At 50.5% G+C, this 15,309-nt stretch overlaps 5 non-coding genes across 5 annotated transcripts; all 5 read left to right on the forward strand.

Moving 5' to 3' along the window:
• The first annotated feature begins 48 nt into the window (after positions 1–48).
• trnaq-uug (transfer RNA glutamine (anticodon UUG)) lies at positions 49–120 on the forward strand. The gene has a single exon. It is a non-coding gene; the product is annotated as a tRNA-Gln (tRNA).
• A 309-nt stretch (positions 121–429) lies between these two features.
• On the forward strand, positions 430–502 carry trnaf-gaa (transfer RNA phenylalanine (anticodon GAA)). Its single transcript has one exon. It is a non-coding gene; the product is annotated as a tRNA-Phe (tRNA).
• A 13,210-nt stretch (positions 503–13,712) lies between these two features.
• trnap-agg (transfer RNA proline (anticodon AGG)) lies at positions 13,713–13,784 on the forward strand. The gene has a single exon. It is a non-coding gene; the product is annotated as a tRNA-Pro (tRNA).
• A 256-nt stretch (positions 13,785–14,040) lies between these two features.
• Positions 14,041–14,113, forward strand: trnaf-gaa (transfer RNA phenylalanine (anticodon GAA)). Its single transcript has one exon. It is a non-coding gene; the product is annotated as a tRNA-Phe (tRNA).
• A 403-nt stretch (positions 14,114–14,516) lies between these two features.
• On the forward strand, positions 14,517–14,588 carry trnaq-cug (transfer RNA glutamine (anticodon CUG)). The gene has a single exon. It is a non-coding gene; the product is annotated as a tRNA-Gln (tRNA).
• Positions 14,589–15,309: the final 721 nt, after the last annotated feature.

Below are 15,309 nucleotides of genomic sequence, written 5' to 3' on the forward strand. Positions count from 1 at the left end.
TACTCTACCTTATTCCACCTCTCAGACAGCCAGTTAGCAGGGTGTTTTGGTTTCATGGTGTAATGGTTAGCACTCTGGGCTTTGAATCCAGCGATCCGAGTTCAAATCTCGGTGGAACCTTTTTAGGATCTTTGCGGAAGGGAGGGGAAAAACAGAGGTGATGCGCAACTGCTGACGTGGCGGTGAAATTGACACTCTCAAACCGAGTCGGAATTGGGGAAACATGGGCTTAAAAGGCAAAGGCTTCTTTTGCTCCTTGCTATCGCGCTTCTGGACTGAATGACTGAAATCTCTGCACCTCATGGGAAAAGTTGACACACGCCGAGGTTCCATGGTGTAAGGTTTAGCACTCTGGGCTCTGAATCCAGTGATCCGAATTCAAATCTCGGTGGGACCTTCATTTACCAGGCTAAACAGCACGAGTATCTGGCCGAAATAGCTCAGTTGGGAGAGTGTTAGACTGAAGATCTAAAGGTCCCTGGTTCAATCTCGGGTTTCGGCAGAGGAACCACGCCCGCCTCCTTTAGGCCACCTGATTCCACCTAGCCTCATCGCTATCTGCCTCTCAGACAGACAGCTGGGAGGGTGTGTTGGTTCCATGGTGTAATGGTTAGCACTCTGGGCTTTGAATCCAGCGATCCGAGTTCAAATCTCGGTAGAACATTTTTTAGGTTCTTCGCGGAAGGGAGGGAAAAAACAGAGGTGATGCGCAACTGCTGACGTGGCGGTGAAATTGGCACTCTCAAACCGAGTCGGAATTGGGGAAACATAGGGTGCTTCTCAATATCCCTCCTCGTCTCCTCGTTCCTCTGTCCTCCATCCTATGACCCGGAAACCGATCGAGCTCAGCCATCTTGAAGGACATCTCAATTCTCTAATTGCACCGCGAGGAGGCGAGGATCGAGGAGTGAGGAGGCTTTCAGAGGAGTCATGAGCGAGGATACACAGGTGTATCCTATGCGGAAGTGTTTTATTGACTAAACGTGACGCACGTATACATTCTCCTCCCCCTTCACATCGGTCACAATCTGTTTTAAAGTGTACTTTACCTTTGCAGTTTATATAAACCACACATTACACATATTTCAACAGGGTATCTTGCTTTATTATTATTTATTATGAATTTCTTAAATAAACAAACTGCAACAACATGAGGGCAGATCCTTTGAGCGCTGCTGATGACGCTATGAAGTGACGCTCGAGTGATCAAGTATTCCAATGTATAAAAAAGCTTTCATTCGATTCCTCCATCCTCATTTTTGTCATTCATTACATTATTTTGAGCACAAGTAGATTTTTACTAAAACCTTTAAAAAAAAAAGTTTAATTCATATATGTTATACTATACTATGTTATACACCAGTATACATATTTATGTTATCTTTTTAAATACTATGTTATACATATTTAAAAATACATGAATAGGCAAAAACAAGTGTTTTTTTGTTTCAACAAATGACTCTCAACTATGTTATAAAAGATATACCAAAACGATTTGATATACCATTTTAAGTTTTAGATCTGTTTGATGATCATATTATTATGAATTGTCATAAACGCCTTTATGTAATATTTGGTGTTTCTTAGTAATCTCTGCCACAAAAGCTAAACAAAACAAAACGATTTAAGCATGGCATGATACCAGCAAGATTGTACCAAGAAGTGTTATTTATTTTCTTATTAATAAGTTCATCACACTATTTACAATTTGTACACAAGGCAATTCAAAGTGATTCACAGTTGTATAAAAAACAATAATGCTTATGCTCATAATAATAATAATCATTAATTATTATAATATTATAATAATTAATTACATAAAAAAAAATGCTGTAGTAAAATACTTTCAGTTGGAATATGACAGCTATGTAACGTTCTGTTTATGCCTGTGTCCTTTCAGATTATGTATGCATACCCGGTTTTACGAAGAACCTCTGAGGGTCGACTCCTTATGGGGCCAACTGAGGAGGCCAATAGGAGGAAGATCGTGTTGGCAGGGAGGGCCAGGTGTAAAGAGGAGGTCCTGGCTGAGGCCACTGCCTTTGTGAGGCAGAATGGAGGGAATCCTGGAGACCAGTTCCTGGTTCTGGCTCACTGCAAGATCCAGTTTGGGAAACACCAGGGTCAGAGGTTCCTGTGGCTGCTGAAGAACTCACTGTGGTATGCCTGCTATCTGGTCAGCAGCGTTTTGGGGGAGGAGGAGAGGGACAACCCGCTGTCGGACAACAAACACCTGTTCCTCAGATACACCTCGCAGATCAGGGAGGTAGGCGAGGCTGTAGAGGTGTATCAGAAAAAAAACAGGTCATGCTGCAGGAGGCCCAGAGGACAGGAGACTCTGGATGTCTGATGGTGGAGTTTGGGGATTTTAAGGGTAGGTCAATGAAGGAGGTGTATGAGGACCCAAGCAAGGAGGCCCAGGCTCTCATCACCTACCTGAAGAAGGCAAAGGCCAGGCCTAACACCAATATGGCCCTTTTCAAACCATACGTGCTGAAGAGGCAGGCTCTAGCCCACGTGCTCACCACCACTGTGCCCATTGCATCTGTCCTCACTGCTGCTGTGCCCACTGCCACTGTGTCTGTTCCTCCTCCACCTACTGCCACTAAGAACAGCCCACTGCTGGCGACCAATGTGAAGGCCCTGTTGGCGTGGGGGAAGCATTCATCTGCTTCACAGCTGGCACAAAAGATTTTGTCTCCAGCCAAACCCTGTAAGTGATTTGCAAGCTTTAAAATCATTACAGTATATATTATGCAGTATATATGTCTAACGAAAATACGTGTTCAACAGCTGCAGGACCACGTGTACCACCTGCGTCTGAGTCCGCAGCCCGGAGACAGCTCTTTACATGTGGTGAGTATCACTTAACGCATACAAGTGTGTTGGTGACATGTGCTTAGTGTTTTATGTTATTTTACAGACTCTGCTGCTACGGATTTTTTTGAGGAGGAAGATGACCTGGAGATGGCAACTGTAGCCTCGCAAGCTGAGGAACAACTTCCTCAAGGTATGTAAATCTTAAACAATATTTTACAAACAATTACAAATAAAACAAAACAGTATTTTTTAAATGACATATTATTTTATTTCACAACACAGAGGAATGGCACTTCTCAGGTGTCAATCTACATTCACTCTTTGAGTGAACATCCTCAAAGGAAAAAAGATAATTTAAAGGTGTATGTAAAAGGTTTTATTTCATTTTTTATCGTAATCATTGACTAAAGCTCATTCTTGTCATCTCAAACTTCCCCCACTCTCTTTAGGCCACCACGTTAGGGAAGGGGTCGGCGGACAGCTTAAAAGGTAGTTCGTGGTAGGAGGTTAGTGGACCCCCGCGCGACGCCCCCTAGATGATTTTTCGGGGCCCGGCCGACGGCGCCACGCCGCAGGGGGGGCCCGACGGGGCGGGCCAGAGGCGTCGCCTCAGGCCCGGGGGCCTCGGGGGCCCCGCGGGAGGACGACGAAATCCGGCCCCCTCGCTCGCAATCCGGGCATCGGCCACAAGGGGGCGACTCGCCGACCACCCGCAGTCGATCCGACGCGCGGCGAACAGGTTGCGGGCGGGCGTCCACGGAGCGCACGCGCATCCCCCTGACCGCCTTTTCGCGCAATTCCCTGACCACACCCACCGACCACGAAGCGCCCGTTCGTCCCACCTGTGACCTGCGAACAGCCTGGGACCGCCCCCTGACCACGCCCACTGACACGAACAGCCTATTCGTCCCCCTTATCGCCTGTGTGACCACGAACGGCCTTTTCGCCCACGGCCAACCAAAGTGACGGCCCGGGGCCCCGCCCACTGACACGAACAGCCTATTCGTCCCCCTAACCACCTATGTGACCACGAACGGCCTATTCATCCCAACGACCACCTATGTGACCACGAACGGCCTATTCGTCCCCCTGACCGCCTGTGTGACCACGAACGGCCTATTCATCCCACCGACCACCTATGTGACCACGAACGGCCTATTCGTCCCCCTGACCGCCTGTGTGACCAAGAACAGCCTATTCATCCCACCGACCACCTATGTGACCAAGAACGGCCTATTCGTCCTCCTGACCGCCTGTGTGACCACGAACAGCCTATTCATCCCACTGACCACCTATGTGACCACGAACGGCCTATTCGTCCCTCTGACCGCCTGTGTGACCACGGACAGCCTATTCGTCCCACTGACCGCCTGTGTGACCACGAACGGCCTGTTCGTCCACGGCCAATCTAAATGACAGCCCGTGGCCCTGCTCAGTGACCAAGGACAGCCTATTCGTCCCACTGACAGCCTATGTGACCACGAACGGCCTGTTCGTCCACGGCCAATCTAAATGACAGCCCGTGGCCCTGCCCACTGACCACGTAAAGCCTATTCATCCCACTGACCGCCTATGTGACCACGAACAGCCTATTCATCCCACTGACCACCTAAGTGACCACGAACAGCCTATTCATCCCACTGACCGCATATGTGACCACGAACAGCCTATTCATCCCACTGACAGCCTGTGTGACCACGAACGGCCTGTTCGTCCACGGCCAATCTAAGTGACAGCCCGTGGCCCTGCCCAGTGACCATGGACAGCCTATTCATCCCACTGACCGCCTATGTGACCACGAACAGCCTATTCATCCCACTGACTGCCTATGTGACCACGAATGGCCTGTTAGGTCCACGGCCAATCTAAGTGACAGCATGTGGCCCTGCCCACTGACCATGGACAGCCTATTCGTCCCACTGACCGCCTATTTGACCACGAACGGCCTGTTCGTCCACGGCCAATCTAAATGACAGCCCGTGGCCCTGCCCACTGACCACGTACAGCCTATTCATCCCACTGACCGCCTATGTGACCATGAACAGCCTATTCATCCCACTGACCACCTATGTGACCACGAACAGCCTATTCATCCCACTGACCGCATATGTGACCACGAACAGCCTATTCATCCCACTGACAGCCTGTGTGACCACGAACGGCCTGTTCGTCCACGGCCAATCTAAGTGACAGCCCGTGGCCCTGCCCACTGACCATGGACAGCCTATTCGTCCCACTGACCGCCTATGTGACCACGAACGGCCTGTTCGTCCCACTGGCTGCCTATGTGACGACGAACGGCCTGTTAGGTCCACGGCCAATCTAAGTGACAGCCCGTGGCCCTGCCCAGTGACCATGGACAGCCTGTTCGTCCCACTGACCGCCTATGTGACCACGAACGGCCTGTTCGTCCACGGCCAATCTAAGTGACAGCCCGTGGCCCTGCCCACTGACCACGGACAGCCTATTCATCCCACTGACCGCCTATGTGACCACGAACAGCCTATTCATCCCACTGACTGCCTATGTGACCACGAACGGCCTGTTAGGTCCACGGCCAATCTAAGTGACAGCCCGTGGCCCTGCCCACTGACCATGGACAGCCTATTCGTCCCACTGACCGCCTATGTGACCACGAACGGCCTGTTCGTCCATGGCCAATCTAAGTGACAGCCCGTGGCCCTGCCCAGTGACCATGGACAGCCTATTCGTCCCACTGACCGCCTAGTGACCACGAACGGCCTGCTCGTCCATGGCCAATCTAAGTGACAGCCCGTGGCCCTGCCCAGTGACCATGGACAGCCTATTCGTCCCACTGACCGCCTAGTGACCACGAACGGCCTGTTCGTCCATGGCCAATCTAAGTGACAGCCCGTGGCCCTGCCCAGTGACCATGGACAGCCTATTCGTCCCACTGACCGCCTAGTGACCACGAACGGCCTGTTCGTCCATGGCCAATCTAAGTGACAGCCCGTGGCCCTGCCCACTGACCACGGACAGCCTATTCGTCCCACTATGTGACCGCCTATGTGACCACGAATGGACTGTCCACGAACAGCCTATTTGGACCCTGTCAAATAAGTTACAGGTGGGCAAAGTAAGGGCCCACTGAAAATGGACTGTCCACAGACAGCCTATTTGGACCCTGTCAAATAAGTTACAGGTGGGCAAAGTAAGGGCCCACCTGTAACTTATTTGACGGGGTCCAAATAGGCTGTCCGTGGTCAATGCATTAATAGGTCATAATTCATAATTACAGTGGTTTTATGTGGTCAAACCTACTGTAAACCACACTGGGGACACAACACAACACACTGATGTACATTAAAACTATTAAATATGCATAATTAGCCTAAAAATGGACTATCCACGACCAGCCTATTTGGACCCTGTTGAATAAGTTACAGGTGGGATCTTTTCTATATTTTAATGTCATGATTGATTAAAAAATGCATAAAAATAATTAAATATCAATTTTACGATAATCTATGGGCCCCACTGAGCGATTTGCAGCCTTCAGAACCCCGAAATTCCACTGTCCACGAACAGCCTAAATTTTTGAATGGGATAAGTTGCAGGTGGGACGTCCAGATCTCAGCCTCTGGACACAATTTGGAGATGAAACCTGCACTCCTGTTCTCATCTGGACATGCCCTGCCCATGGTGTGAATTTCAAAGAGATTGGAGAAACTTGAAAATCCGACCCGAAAAATCTCAAAATCTTTGAGAATTTTTGGGTCGGATTTTCAAGTTTCTCCAAACTCCCTGAAATTCACAGCACTGTCTGGGCACGTCCAGATGAGTGCAGGAGCGCAGGTTTCAGCTCCAAATTGTGTCCAGAGGCTGAGATCTGGACGTCCCACGTACAATCTATCCCATTCAAAAATTTAGGCTGTTCGTGGACAGTGGAATTTCGGGGTTCTGAAGGCTGCAAATCGCTCAGGGGGGCCCAGAGATGAACGTAAAATTGATATTTAATCAATTTTATTCATTTTTATCAGTCATGACATCAAAATATAAAACAGCATCCCACCTGCAACTTATTTGAATGGCCTGTTTGTCCACGGCCAATCTAAGTGACAGCCCGTGGCCCTGCCCACTGACCACAGAGAGCCTATTCGTCCCGCTGACCGCATATGTGATCACGAATGGACTGTCCATGAACAGCCTATTTGGACCCTGTCGAATAAGCTACAGGTGGGATGCTGTTTTTTACTTAGACATTTTCAGCGGGTGAATCCCCGTAAAGATTAGGCGATTTCATCACATGTGGTGAAGTCCCACCTGCAACTTATTTGACGGGGTCCAAATAGGCTGCCCGTGGTCAATGCATTAATAGGTCATATTTCATAATTACAGTGGTTTTATTAGGTGAAACCTACTGTACACCACACAGGGGCCACAATACAACACACTGATGTACATTAAAGCTATTAATTATGCATAATTAGCCTAAAAATGGACTGTCCACGGACAGCATTTAGGGCACCAATCAAATAGGTTACAGGTGGGATGCTGTTTTTGACTCTAACGCACTTAACGGGGTACTACGGACCCCATTCTTTGCGGACCGTCTGAGGGGACCCTGAGGGGCCACAGATTTCAAATTGGAGCCATTCGGAGCTATTGGGACCGTTACGTGCGGATGTCCACCAAACGCCTATGAAAATGAATGGGATAAGTTGCACGTGTCAGTGGCTCCCGCGCGGCCCCCGGGGGTCCGAGGGGCCCCAAACTCGGCATAAAGTTGCGTCGCGTGGCCCTCTGCGACAGACCGAGCGGGCTAGGTCGAGACATGCCAAGTTTATTTTTAGCTATTTTTTATGCACCTCTCTGTCTCCCATTGATCTCTATGGGAGCATGTGTCTGCTAGGGTTAATTCAGCAGTTAGGATTAGAGGGCCTACTAGGCTCAGGAAGCATCTAGAGCCACGATACTCTGGGGCCCGATTCGGGGTTCCGTGGCGGTCGTCCGTGACGAATCTCGAGGTCCTACGACCTTTTGACCCCTTAGGGCAACTGTTTATTTGACGTCCCACGTGCAACTTATTCCATGGGGCTGTTGGTGGCCAATAAGCGCCAAAAAAGGTCAGAGGGACGCGGAACTCTAGAACCCGTCCCCGGGGCCCGTGACGAGACGCGTGTGTCGGTTTCGGGCCGATCGGGCGTTTCCTTCAAACCGTTTGGCTGAAACACATACTTAGAACCGACCTAGAACCACCAAATCCGTGATCTAGAACCGGGGGCCCCCGGACCCCCGCCGTGCCGAATTTGGGGCCGCTGCGACCTTTCGACCCCTTTTGGCCCCTGTTTTTTTGACGTCCCACGTGCAACTTATTCCATGGGGCTGTTGGTGGCCAATTAGCGTGAAAAAAGGTCAGAGGGTCGCGGAACTCTAGAACCCGTCCCAGGGCCCCGTGACGGGACGCATACGTCAGTTTCGGGCCGATCGGACCTTTCTGTCCACCCTTCACCGAGCACATGGTCCAATTAATGGCAGCCCTCTTGCACACACAGAAAGACATATGCTCAGTAGAACCAAAGTGAGGAGATTTTTGCACTAAAAAATGATACGCTCGGAACCGATCTAGAACCCTGCGATCCGGGATCTAGAACCGGGGGCCCCCCGACTACCAGGGCGGCGAATTTGGAGGCGGTGCGACCTTTCGACCCCTGTATTTCCGCCCTCCCACGTGCAACTTATTCAGTTCAAACTTCACAGGCTCTTCCAGGTCAAGGGGGGCTTTTTTCGGCCAAACGAGCAGTTTTGGGCACGGAACTCTAGAACCCGTCCCCGGGGCCCGTGAAGGGACGCATATGTCTGTTTCGGGCCGGTCGGGTGTTTCCTTCGAACCGTTTTGCTGAAACACATACTTAGAACCGATCTAGAACCACCAAACCCGTGATCTAGAACCGGGGGCCCCCGGACAACCGTCGTGCGGAATTTGGGGCCGCTGCGACCTTTCGACCCCTTTTGGCCCCTGTTTATTTGACGTCCCACGTGCAACTTATTCCATGGGGCTGTTGGTGGCCAATTAGTGCGAAAAAAGGTCAGAGGGACTCGGAACTCTAGAACCCGTCCCAGGGCCCCGTGACGGGATGCATACGTCGGTTTCGGGCCGATCGGACCTTTCTGTCCACCCTTCACCGAGCACATGGTCCAATGAATGGCAGCCCTCTTGCACACACAGAAAGACATATGCTCTGTAGAACCAAAAGTGAGGAGATTTTTGCACAAAAAAACGATACACTTGGAACCGATCTAGAACCCTGCGATCCGGGATCTAGAACCGGGGGCCCCTCGACTACCAGGGCGGCGAATTTGGAGGCGGTGCGACCTTTCGACCCCTGTGTTTTCGGCCTCCCACGTGCAACTTGTTCAGTTCAAACTTCACAGGCGCTTCCAGGTCAAGGGGGTGTTTTTTGGCCAAACGAGCAGCTCTGGACGCGGAACTCTAGAACCCGTCCCAGGGGCCCGTGACGGGACGCATACGTCAGTTTCGGGCCGATCGGGCGTTTCCTTCGAACCGTTTTGCTGAAACACATACTCGGAACCGATTTAGAACCACCAAACCCGTGATCTAGAACCCGGGGCCCCCGGACCACCGCCGTGCCTTTCGACCCCTTTTGGCCCCTGTTTTTTTGACGTCTCACGTGCAACTTGTTCCATGGGGCTGTTGGTGGCCAATTAGCGCAAAAAAAGGTCAGAGGGACGCGGAACTCTAGAACCCGTCCCAGGGGCCCGTGACGGGACGTACGTGTCAATTTCGGGCCGATCGGACCACCGTCCACCAAGTACCTGTGAAATCGCATTGAATAAGTTGCACGTGTCACTGAACCTCGTTCGGCCCCTGGAGGTGCTAGGGGCCCGAAACTTCTTGGAAAGCTGCGTCACTCGGCCCCGGAAGGCACACAGAGAGGGGAGCGTCTAGTCACACAAAAAAACCACTTTTGGCCCAATGTCCACAGAACACCTATGAAAATCAATGGGATAAGTTGTACGTGGGACGCTTTGCCGTTCGGCCCCCGGGGGCCCTGGCGGCCCCAAACTTGATCTGCCTGCTGTCACTGGGGCCCAGAAAGACCCTGGGGGATGGAGAAAGCTGAACCATGTGTGGATCAGGCCGAACCGCCGAAACGCACACTTGGGAACCACGTAGAACCTTGAAACTAAGGATCTCGCCCCGGGGCCCGCTGGGCTACCCTCACGCCGAATTTCGAGGCCCTGTGACTTTTCGGCTCAGAGTTAGAGACACAGTGACTTGAGACAAAAAACAGGTGGTTAGGGGTCAAAATAGGCACTTTGTGGTACTGAGGAAGACTACGGTGAAGTTTAGGTGGTCGAGGGACCCCATAGGCACTTCGTGGCAATGGAGAAGAAAATAGGTGGTTAGGGGTCAAAATAGGCACTTTGTGGTACTGAGGAAGACTACGGTGAAGTTTAGGTGGTTAGGGGACCCCATAGGCACTTCGTGGCAATGGAGAAGAAAATAGGTGGTTAGGGGTCAAAATAGGCACTTCGTGGTACTGAGGAAGACTACGGTGAAGTTTAGGTGGTTAGGGGACCCCATAGGCACTTTGTGGCAATGAAGAAGAAAATAGGTGGTTAGGGGTCAAAATAGGCACTTCGTGGCACTGAGGAAGACTAAGGTGAAGTTTAGGTGGTTAGGGGACCCCATAGGCACTTCGTGGCAATGAAGAAGAAAATAGGTGGTTAGGGGTCAAAATAGGCACTTCATGGTACTGAAGAGGACTATGGTGAAGAGTAGGTAGTTGGCGGACCCCAAAAGCACTTGGTGGACTCCCACGCGGTGCAATGGCACCCCCAGAGGCGTCCACAGAGAGCCTATGGTAATATATGCTAATCTCGGCCACTTTATATGCGATTTTGGAAAAGTGACACGGCACCGCTGAATAAGCAGCTCGTGTCGTCCATTTCGAGCACGCGGACCTCGAAGTGTCGGTGCTGACAATGGCAACTTAAATGAATGGGCAAAATACCACGAACAGCCTGGGTTCCCTTACTCCCCTTGGAATAAGTGGCTGTTGTAGTGTTTGGTCTGCTTCGCTTCACACTTGGCTGATCCCATCTTTTTTTCTTCTTGTATTTCTTCTAATGGTGCTTGGATGAAAAACAGGATGATTTTCACTGCTTCCTTCCATCTTTTCATCATCTTGTCATCTCTCTACTAATCATACATGCTTTGCAGTAAACCTTGTAATCGCAGTAGCTGTCCAGCAGAGCTGAGAAAGTCATGCAGTGAAAGTCTAAAACAATAAGATAATTTTGTTGTGTTTTTTTACGCTCCAGCCACTGCAGGCTCGAGAGGCCCTGCTCCTGCCCCGGCTCGTGCTACTGCCCCTGCTCCTGCCCCTTATCCTGCTCCTCCAGCATTGTGGACCCCTGGCCAGGTGTCCCAGTCGCCTGCAGAGCTTCCTGTCCACTGGAAAGAGCAACTTCCATCTTTCCAGCAAGGCCTTCAACCCCTGTCCCTCTGCACCAGGACCATCCTCACTACAGCCACCCACAGGACTGCAGCGCCCTGCCCAGCCTCCTCTGCAGTCTCCTCCTCTGCGCCCTGCCCAGCCTCCTCTGCAGTCTCCTCCTCTGCGCCCTGCCCAGCCTCCTCTGCAGTCTCCTCCTCTGCGCCCTGCCCAGCCTCCTCTGCAGTCTCCTCCTCTGCGCCCTGTTCAGCCTCCTCTGCAGTCTCCTCCACAGCCTTCTGTCCAGCCAAGTGCTGCCCCTGCTCCTGCAACATCAACTGGGTCCAGTGTTGCAGACCAGGCTCCTGTATCTAAGCTTCTCATTATTCGTGTGCAGGTGCTGCAGCGTGATTTCCAATGACGTCCACGTCCGCCTCTTTTAGTCTACCTGATTCCACCTAGCCTCATCGCTATCTGCCTCTCAGACAGCCAGCTATCAGGAAGTGTTGGTTCCATGGTGTAATGGTTAGCACTTTGGGCTTTGAATCCAGCGATCCAAGTTCCAATCTCGGTAGAACCTTTTTAGGTTCTTTGCGGAAGGGTGGGAAAAAGCAGAGGTGATGCGCAACTGCTGACGTGGCAGTGAAATTGGCAATCTCAAACAGAGTCGGAATTGGGGAAACATGGGCTTAAAAAGCAAAGGCTTCATTTGCTCCTTGCTATCGTGCTTTTGGACTCAATGACTTAAATCTCTCCTGCTCATGGGAAAAGTTGACACACGCCAAGGTTCCATGGTGTAATGGTTTGCACTCTTGGCTCTGAATCCAGCGATCCGAGTTCAAATCTCGGTGGGACCTGCTTTTGCCAGGAATGTGTGCAGTACCTCGTTCGAAAAAACATTTTCGGCAGCACTGAGCCGCAAGAGCTCATCTAGGTAGTGCCCCTTGAAGGGGGGCGTAAAAAGGATGGACAGCACTGGAGAATGCAGGCATCGATCCCACTACCTCTCGCTTGCGCCTACTGCTTCCTACCGATTGAGCCAAAGTAAGCCCAAAGTAAGCCCACGTGAGCCAATCGTGTTTCTCTGCTGTGGCTTACTTTTGACCAATCGCGTTCTCTCCTGTGGCTTACTTTTGACCAATCGTTTTTCTCTCCTGTGGCTTACTTTTGACCAATCGCCTTTCTCTCCTGTGGCTTACTTTTGACCAATCGCGTTTCTCTCCTGGCTCTGCTCCTGTGGCTTACTTTTGACCAATCGGCGACCGCTATTATTATCGTCATCTTTGCAATCTTTCCAACAGGTAAGTCTATTCTTCACGACTGTATAATCGATCATTATTCATTCATAAACAGTGTTTGTTTTTGGACAATTAAACATGCCAATAAAGCTAGCTAGCGTGTAATAGCACACGTTTTATTCTGTACATGTGAACCTGCAACTTTACCATGATATACAGTAAAAAACATGCCACTACTGTCAAGATAATTAGCCGACCGCTAATTAAGCTATATCCTCCTTAAACCATTTTTTGTTGTTGTTAATTTAGTATTTTTTTGTGTCATTCATTACATTATTATATACATTACTCCAGCCCACGTGCCCACTACCACTGTGCCCACTGCATCTGTCCTCACTGATGCTGTGCCCACTGCCACTGTGTCTGTTCCTCCTCCACCTACTGCCACTAAGAACAGGCCACTGCTGGCGACCAATGTGTAGGCCCTGTTGGCGCGGGGGAAGCATTTATTTGCTTCACAGCTGGCACAAAAGATTTTGTCTCCAGCCAAACCCTGTAAGTGGGTAAGTTTTTTTCTTTTTTCTCCAGCCACTGCAGGCTCCAGAGGCCCTGCTCCTGCCCCGGCTCGTGCTACTGCCCTTGCTCCTGCCCCTTATCCTGCTCCTCCAGCATTGTGGACCCCTGGCCAGGTGTCCCAGTCGCCTGCAGAGCTTCCTGTCCACTGGAAAGAGCAACTCCAATCTTTCCAGCAAGGCCTTCAACCCCTGTCCCTCTGCACCAGGACCATCCTCACTACAGCCACCCACAGGACTGCAGCGCCCTGCCCAGCCTCCTCTGCAGTCTCCTCCTCTGCGGCCTGCCCAGCCTCCTCTGCAGTCTCCTCCTCTGCGCCCTGCCCAGCCCCTCTGCAGTCTCCTCCTCTGCGCCCTGCTCAGCCTCCTCTGCAGTCTCCTCCACAGCCTTCTGTCCAGCCAAGTGCTGCCTCTGCTCCTGCAACATCAACTGGGTCCAGTGTTGCAGACCAGGCTCCTGTAAGTAAGCTTCTCATTATTCGTGTGCAGGTCCTGCAGCGTGATTTCCAATGACCACAAAAAAAGAGGCCGCTTTTCCTCTGTGCTGGAAACTTTGCACTGGCTACCTTTTAATAGTAGATTTAATCAAAAAATTGCGCTTTAAGCCATGGAAGCTGAAATGTTTGCGGCCCGGCAGCAGCAGGGAGGATGTATGTTTCGGCTCGTTGGTCTAGGGGTATGATTCTCGCTTAGGGTGCGAGAGGTCCCGGGTTCAAATCCCAGACGAGCCCATTATTAGGCTTTGCTTTTAATCTCTTCAGCCTGATTAGGGCAACCAGGATATTTGTGAGAAATTGGGGATAAAATGTGCCAGAGAGAGGCCGGTTAGCTCAGTTGCTTAGAGCGTGGTGCTAATAACGCCAAGGTGGCGGGTTTTCATCCCCGTACGGGCCACTCATTTTCTCTCTGGGACCTTCGCTCTGCTCTTCTCGAAAATGACAGGCGGTCTCCCAGACATACCTGCTGGCTAAACCATACAAGTATCTGGCTGAAATAGCTCAGTTGGGAGAGCGTTAGACTGAAGATCTAAAGGTCCCTGGTTCAATACCGGGTTTCGGCAGAGGAACCACGTCCGCCTCTTTTAGTCTACCTGATTCCACCTAGCCTCATCGCTATCTCCCTCTCAGACAGCCAGCTAGCAGAGTGTGTTGGTTCCATGGTGTAATGATTAGCACTCTGGTCTTTGAATCCAGAAATCCGAGTTCCAATCTCGGTGGAACCTTTTTAGGTTCTTTGCGGAAGGGAGGGAAGAAACAGAGGTGATGCGCAACTGCTGACGTGGCGGTGAAATTGGCACTCTCAAACTGAGTCGGAATTGGGGAAACATGGGCTTAAAAAGCAAAGGCTTCATTTGCTCCTTGCTATCGTGCTTCTGGACTCAATGACTTAAATCCTTGCTATCGTGCTTCTGGACTCAATGACTTAAATCTCTGCTGCTCATGGGAAAAGTTGACACACGCCAAGTTTCCATGGTGTAATGGTTAGCACTCTGGGCTCTGAATCCAGCGATCCGAGTTCAAATCTCGGTGGGACCTGCTTTTGCCAGGAATGTGTGCAGTACCTCGTTCGAAAAAACTTTTTCGGCAGCACTGAGCCGCAAGAGCTCATCTAGGTAGTGCCCCTTGAAGTGGGGCGTAAAAAGGATGGACAGCACTGGAGAATGCAGGCATCGATCCCACTACCTCTCGCTTGCGCCTACTGCTTCCTACCGATTGAGCCAAAGTAAGCCCAAAGTAAGCCCACGTGAGCCAATTGTGTTTCTATGCTGTGGCTTACTTTTGACCAATCGCGTTCTCTCCTGTGGCTTACTTTTGACCAATCGTGTTTCTCTCCTGTGGCTTACTTTTGACCAATCGCCTTTCTCTCCTGTGGCTTACTTTTGACCAATCGCGTTTCTCTCCTGGCTCTGCTCCTGTGGCTTACTTTTGACCAATCGGCGACCACTGTTATTATCGTCATCTTTGCAATCTTTGCAACAGGTAAGTCTATTCTTCACGACTCTATAATCGATCATTATTTATTCATAAACAGTGTTTGTTTTTAGACAATTAAACATGGCAATAAAGCCAGCTAGCGTGTAATAGCACACGTTTTCTTCTGTACATGTGAACCTGCAACTTTACCATGATATACAGTAAAAAACATGTCACTACTGTCAAGATAATTAGCCGACCGCTAATTAAGCTATATCCTCCTTAAACCATTTTTTTGTTGTTGTTAATTTAGTATTTTTTGTGTCATTCATTACATTATTTT

The sequence above is a fragment of the Siphateles boraxobius genome, unplaced genomic scaffold (genome assembly GCF_051911475.1).
Source record: "Siphateles boraxobius isolate OS27281-9 unplaced genomic scaffold, OSU_SipBor_1 19, whole genome shotgun sequence".
Lineage (NCBI taxonomy): Eukaryota > Metazoa > Chordata > Actinopteri > Cypriniformes > Leuciscidae > Siphateles > Siphateles boraxobius.